At 46.8% G+C, this 6,687-nt stretch overlaps 1 pseudogene; it reads right to left on the reverse strand.

The window, feature by feature from the left end:
- Nucleotides 1-57: 57 nt before the first annotated feature.
- LOC119599117 lies at nucleotides 58-2,809 on the reverse strand (annotated as a pseudogene).
- Between the last annotated feature and the right edge of the window lie 3,878 nt (nucleotides 2,810-6,687).

The following is a 6,687-nucleotide window of genomic DNA, read 5'->3' on the forward strand; positions in this document are numbered from 1 at the left end:
TCTATCTTTGATATATATATTTTAATTTTTATCTCCTTGAAAATAAGACTAAACTACTCATGTAACACAGCCATTATCATTATCCCGTTGCTTTTGCCCCGCCTATCTGCGCCCCCGCTCCGGGTCCTCGCATTTCTGTTCATCGTCCCCGGGCGTCACAGTCAGGGTATTCGTCACACACGTAATACGTCGGTATTGCATTTTCCGCTCCGGGCACTGGAACGTCTGGGCCGGGCACTGAAAGTCTTGGCAGCCGAGTTCGTCGCTGCCGTCGCCGCAGTCATCGAGACCGTTGCCACTTGGTAGATCGTGATGCGGTTCCGTTGGCGCACTTGAAGGGTCGGAGGTCCGGGCAGGTGAAGGTGGGCAGCCCGCCTCGTCGCTCCCGTCCTGGCACTGGTAGAAACCATCGCATCGGTAGTGGGGGCGTCGGCACTCGCCCACCCGCAGTGGAAGGGGCGGAAGGCGGCGCACGCGAAGTTCTGGCAGTCCTCTTCGTCGTCCCCGTCCGGCATCCCTGACGCCGTCGCAGCGACGCCATAAGTCGAATACACGGGCCGCTCTTACATAGTATTTCAAGACGATCGCAAACCTGGACTCCTTGCAGTTGCCTTCATCGCTACCGTCTTTGCAGTCGAAGATCCATCGCACGCATAAAATTCCGGGAAACACATTCTCCTGAACGCAGTAAAAAGGTCTATCTTCTGGACACGTAGTTTCTTGACAGCCGGTCTCGTCGCTTCCGTCTGCGCAGTCGAAGTCGCCGTCGCAGACAATATTCTCGTGGACGCACTCTCCAGACTCCTTACATCGGAAACCCGTCTTCCGGACACGGCACGACAAGTCGCACTCGTTCCTCGTCGCTCCGTCTCGACATTCTCTCGGCCGTTGCACACGTGAGTCCTGCTTATGCAACCCCCTGCAGCGCACTCAAACTCATCAGGGGAGCAAGTGTCTGGGAGTTCACTTCGTCGCTGCGGTCAATGCAGTCGATGGCGCCCTCAAAAACGAGCGTCAGAGAACCTTATGCACTGTCCTGAAGTACACTTGAACCTGCTGAAAGGAGGGCAGATGTTATTTTGACACTTTCTCTCGTCGCTCCGGTCCTTGCAGTTGTACACGCCGTCGCAGAGTTGTGCATAGCTGACGCATTCTCCTGACGAGCACTTAAAATGCTGTTTTTGCGGACCGGTAGCCTCGGCACAGCCAGCTTCGTCGCTTCCATCTCGACAGTCCTCTCTTCCGTCGCAAACGACCCCCCCGCCCAGGCACTCGCCCGTCGACGCGCATTTGAATGAAGCAAACGCTGCAAGAGAAGGATGCGCAGTCGTTTTTTATCCGAGCCGTCCTTGCGTCGTCGAGGCCATCCATCGGTACTCCGGATGGATGCACTGCCCGGAGGCGCAGCGGAAGCACTCTCCCGGCAAACAGACCTCGGCGTCTTTTGTCCGATCCATCGGCACAGTTAGCGATCGAATCGCAAAAACTGGATTCGGCAATGCAGCTTCCGTCGCCCCAAGACACGGGCCGCGCGTCCGGGCACGGGCCCCGCCGGGAAGGCCGCACAGTTCGTCGGATCCATCGAAGCAGTCGGCTTTGCCGTCGCACTCCATCGTGGCGGAAAGACATTCTCCAGAAGAACACCTGAACCCAATGCACTCGCAGGGAAGCTCGTCCTCTGAGCTGTAGCAGTCGGAAATCCCGTCACATACGGGGCGGAAGCCGATGCATTCCCCGAGGAGCAGAGGTGAGGGCGGCCAGCAGGGCAGTCCGTGTGGGTTTGGCAGTGCTCGTTTGGATCCGTCGAGGGAGTCCTTGAAGCCGTCGCACTCATCCCAGGCGTCGATGCATTGCCCCCCAGGCGCAGCGGAAATTCCGTCGCCACAAACACCTGTTTTAAAGGTTTCTGTATTTCCTGCTTCTTATCGTTCTGTACCCCAAAAAAACTCTTTTAGGTTTCCCAATGAATTCATAAAATAATAATAATAAAAATAATTTCCCCAACGGTCTGACAGCTCGGGAGCGTCATCTTCGCCACATACAGTCAGCATCGGCATCGCACACGAAGTACCCGGGAACGCAGAGAGTAGGAAAACCACTGCAGGTAAAATTCGCTGAACAAACAGCAACCTGCAAAGGGGATGGTGGTCGGGCGAGTCTGGGGAAAAGGGGGAGGGAGGGTGAAGGGTGAATGGAGATGAAGGAAGGAAGAAAGGAGAGGGAGGGGAGGGAGGGGGGGGAGGGAGGATGGAGGGAGGGGAGAACTGAGGAACGGAGAGGGGAGGGAATAGAAATAAGAAAGGAAGGGGAAGGAGGGAGGGAGAAGGGGATAAGAATGAAGGAGGGGGGGAAGAGAGACAGGACGGAGGAGGGAGGGAGGAAGGGGAGGGAAGGGGGAAGGAGAAGGAGGATAGGACGGATGGAAGGAAGGAGAGCCCGTAGTGAGGAAGGAAGGGAAAGGGTGGGATACATCGAAAGGAGGAAAGGGATAGGGAGGAGGGAAAAAGGGAAAAGAGAAGAGGAGAGGGGGAGAAGAAAAGAAAAGGAAGAGAAGAGAAGAGAGAGAAGAGAAAGAGAGAGAGAAGGGGGTGGGAGGTGGAGAAATGGAGAAAGAGAGAGACTCACCCGTTTCACGGGGTAAAAAGACATCTTGCATTTCTTGCAACATCTTTTTTTCGATTTCTTAACACCGTGTCTCTTAACACTGTTTTTTTTAAGTTTACTGAAATCTCCAGCTTTTTTTCCCCATAGAACGACTATTCCCTGCACTCTCCTGAAGGTAATAGTCCCTAACGTGGTAGAAAAGCATGTAAGACACGTAATCAAAAGTTTTTTTCTTTTGTAAAAATCATAGTACTCGTAGTCAAAATCGTAGTAATCGTAATAATCATGTACTCATAGCCATAATCGTAGTAAGCGTAATAATCATATCCCGCAAAATATTCTTGGAAGATTTCAGTTTGGGGAAAAACGGCCGCTCTTGGCACACTCCGCCCACGCAGATTCGTCGAAGTCCGCAGTCCCGTGTCATATTTACAGCTTTCGCCTACATCTGGGAAATAAACATTGTGGAATAGATATAAAGTACAAAAAATAAAATAAATCTCAAATCAGGTCATTAGTACAAATACTGAATAAAGAATGAAGTATACAAGAAGTGAAAAATTAAGGACAAGGTTTCAAAGTATGGAATATTGTCCTTAGAATTAAAATAAATAATGGGTGAACAATAAAAGTATAAAGGAAAATATCTCATCGCAAGGAATATTGTCCTTGGAATTCAGTTTAAAAAATAACAAAGTACAAATGAAAAAAAAATAGATCTCAAAGCACGGAATATTGTCCTTAGAATAAAATGAATAAACCAAGAAGTATAAAAAGTACAAAAAAAGGAATAGATCTCAAAATAGGGAATATTCATCATCATCATCAAGGGGCTAACGTCGACGCATCCACCCATCGCTTCCAGCCACTAGGATACCTCGAGGCGAGTCTCCAGGCAGGCCCACGGCCTATCTCTAATTCCTCACGACAGGTCTCGTCGAGCTGCCCAAGCCATGATCTCCTGGGTCTTCCCACAGGTCTCCTCCACCCAGGGTTGTTCCTCGCAGAGAGACAACCTGGTGGGCAGGGTCTCCACAGGGAGACGAGCTAGGTGGCCATATAGCCTGAGTTGGCGATCCTGGATTATGCAAGTAACAGGTCCCATGCCAGTCTCACGGTGTAACCGCCGGTTGGGACACGCGGTCCTGCCAACTGTACCCCATGATCCAGCGAAGGGACTTGTTACAAAAGGCATCAGGGCGAGACTCCAAGACACTGGAGTCGTCGAGACCATCGCTTGCATCCATACTAACTGTTGGAGGGTCTACCTGGTACAACTGTTTAAAATACTCAGCCCAACGTTCACAAACCCCAGCATGATCTGAGATGATCCGTCCATCCACTGATCGGACTGCAGTCATCTGTGAGGTGGGCTTAGAGTTCAGTTTTCTCAGGGCTTGGTAGGCAGGGCGAAGGTCATTTACCAAGAAATGGCCTTCAACCTCCTCAGCAAGATTCCTGATGAATTGTTCCTTGTCCCTTCTCAGCAGTGTCCAAGCCCTACGCACCATGGAACGACGCAAGACTTGATTCCCATTCAGCCGAGCCTTGCAACACGCTTCAGTGGCCTCTAATGTCTCCAGGCGTACGCCAATGGACTCCTGAGCTGCTTCGAGTGTTATGCGCTTGAAGAGCTCCCTCAGAGTAACTGGGTCCGTCAGATTGTCGAGTTCTGTGAATCAGTCAGAGACTGCTATAGTGAACCCGCGGGCACACTCCTCCTCCCTTAGTCTGTCTAGGTGAAACACCTTAGGGTGGCCACTGGAGGGACAGGGAGTTTTGAAGTGGACCTGCAGGGTAGCCACAACCAGCCTATTGTCGGTGCCACAGAACTCGGCACTCCGGTAAACCCTGCGTTCTGAGGATCCTCCATCGCGTGCTAACAAGAATGGGGTCGATCTCCTTGGCCACTGTACCCGTATCGCTGTACCATTTTTCAGCGATGCGGTTGGAGCGCTGGTACCAAAAGCCAGATCCTCATTTTCTGGGACCTAGCAAATTCCTGGAGAAGGAGGCTATTCTCGCTGCTGGGATCAGCTCCCGAGCCATGGGGGCCGACAGACATCTCATAGCCAGCTCAGTCACAGCCGGATACCGCATTGAAGTCACCCAGAACTGTGCGAATATCTCGCCGGGGGCAATTGTCTGCCACAGATGCGAGTTTGGGAATATTGGGAATAGGGAATATTGGTCATAGAATTTTAAAGATATTGAATAAATATGAAAGAATAATGAAGTAAAAACTGACAAATAGATCTCGAAGCAGAGAATATTGTTCCCGTATACCACTGCTTTCCAACCTTTACTGAAACTGTGACGTCTACTCATTTACAGATCTTTAACAGCCAAGCCCAATAATAACATCAACAACAACAACACAACAACAAATAATAATAATAAAAAATAAATAAATAATAATAATAATAATAAATAATATAATGATATCTACGATTAATACCTCTCCATCTCCCAACAACTGAAAAGACCGGAGAGCGGCTCTACATTATATGCAACACAAAACAGTCTTTTAAGGTCTCTATGATACGTAGGTATATAAGAGAGAGGCACATTTACCTCTGTTTTTCTTCTAGCGAAGAGGAAACCAAAGAAGGAAGAGAAAACTAAAGGTGAGGAGGAAGGGATGTCAAGTAAAACGAAAAAAAGATCATGTTAAATTACAGGAATGGATTAACTGGCAACTCAACCTGAACCCTCTAGGAGCTTTTCTTATTTCGATCAAATCGATCTTGATACTTTTCTTTGTATATGTTTGAAATTTGATTTTTTTAATGCAATATATCCATTACTTTTTAAATATTTGCTGCCCTCATTACCTCATTGTTACTTAACTCAAAAGCATCTTGGCGAATCGGAGACCTCCTGAGCCCAGGTTGAGTTGCCATTTTTTTATTTTCCTGAAATCGGCTTGACTAAATTGAGGCGATATTAGACAAAACCTAGTAATCTCTTCCCTACAACATGAAATAATTTCTTACGAATGGACAGGGAACATTCAATAATTTGCCGGGAAGGATTGTCTAGCATACATCTGTATTATCATGCACCTCCAAAGGGATGATGTCTTTGTACATTCATGAGTAGTTGTATATGCAGCAATTTAAGGCAAGATTTTCTATCTGGAAAATTTCTCTTCAAAGTATAGATTACAATCCGTTTGTGGGTCGCTGTGCCTTGTGAAAATTAAGCAATATCAAATGAATTATGATGAGTAGATTAATATAATCTAAACATATATCAGCAGATCAATAACATAATATAAACATGTCAGTAGATTATTAACATAATATAAATTTGTCAGTAAGTAAAACGGAAAAAACAGCATTTTTCTTTCATGTCGGATTGAATGAGATAGAAATACACGTTTAGAACATCCAATCCCAGGAGAGATGAAAACGTCAACTCACCTGGAATCCGATTCTCCAAGTCAGTTTTTTATTATAATCACCTGACACTTCACACATGTTTTACTTATTTTTTACATTTTAAAATGTATTCACAAGATATATATTTTTTTATTTTTATGGAAATCTATTGCCACTTCATTTTTTTTTTTTTGTCAAAAGAGACTTGGTGAATCGGATAATTCTTGAAATCGAACTAGGTGAGAAAAAAAGACCGTGTGTTACGCATCTAATAATGTTAAAGTGTAGTGAATGGTATGGTATGAATAAATATTTTACTAAGATGGTGGGGAAGACCCAAGACCCATACCCCATAGAAATAAAAAATAATTTTACACTAATTACAATTCGAATAAATACATACCAGCACATCCCTTTGAGACTTCCTCGTCGTCGCCAAGACACGCACAACCTCCTGAAATTTATAATTATTAAATGTACAATTTACTCATACACGCACATTCGCCCGCACACTCTCACATAATGGAGAGAGAGAGAGAGAGAGAGAGAGAGAGAGAGAGAGAGAGAGAGAGAGAGAGGAGAGAGAGAGAGAGAGAGAGAGAGAGAGAGGAGAGAAGAGAGAGAGAGAGAAGAGAGAGAGAGAGAGAGGCAGACAGAACACAGAAATTAACAAAGCCAGCAAAAAAAAGGCAAAGCGAGT

Source organism: Penaeus monodon, chromosome 42 (genome assembly GCF_015228065.2).
Source record: "Penaeus monodon isolate SGIC_2016 chromosome 42, NSTDA_Pmon_1, whole genome shotgun sequence".
In the NCBI taxonomy this organism is placed as follows: domain Eukaryota; kingdom Metazoa; phylum Arthropoda; class Malacostraca; order Decapoda; family Penaeidae; genus Penaeus; species Penaeus monodon.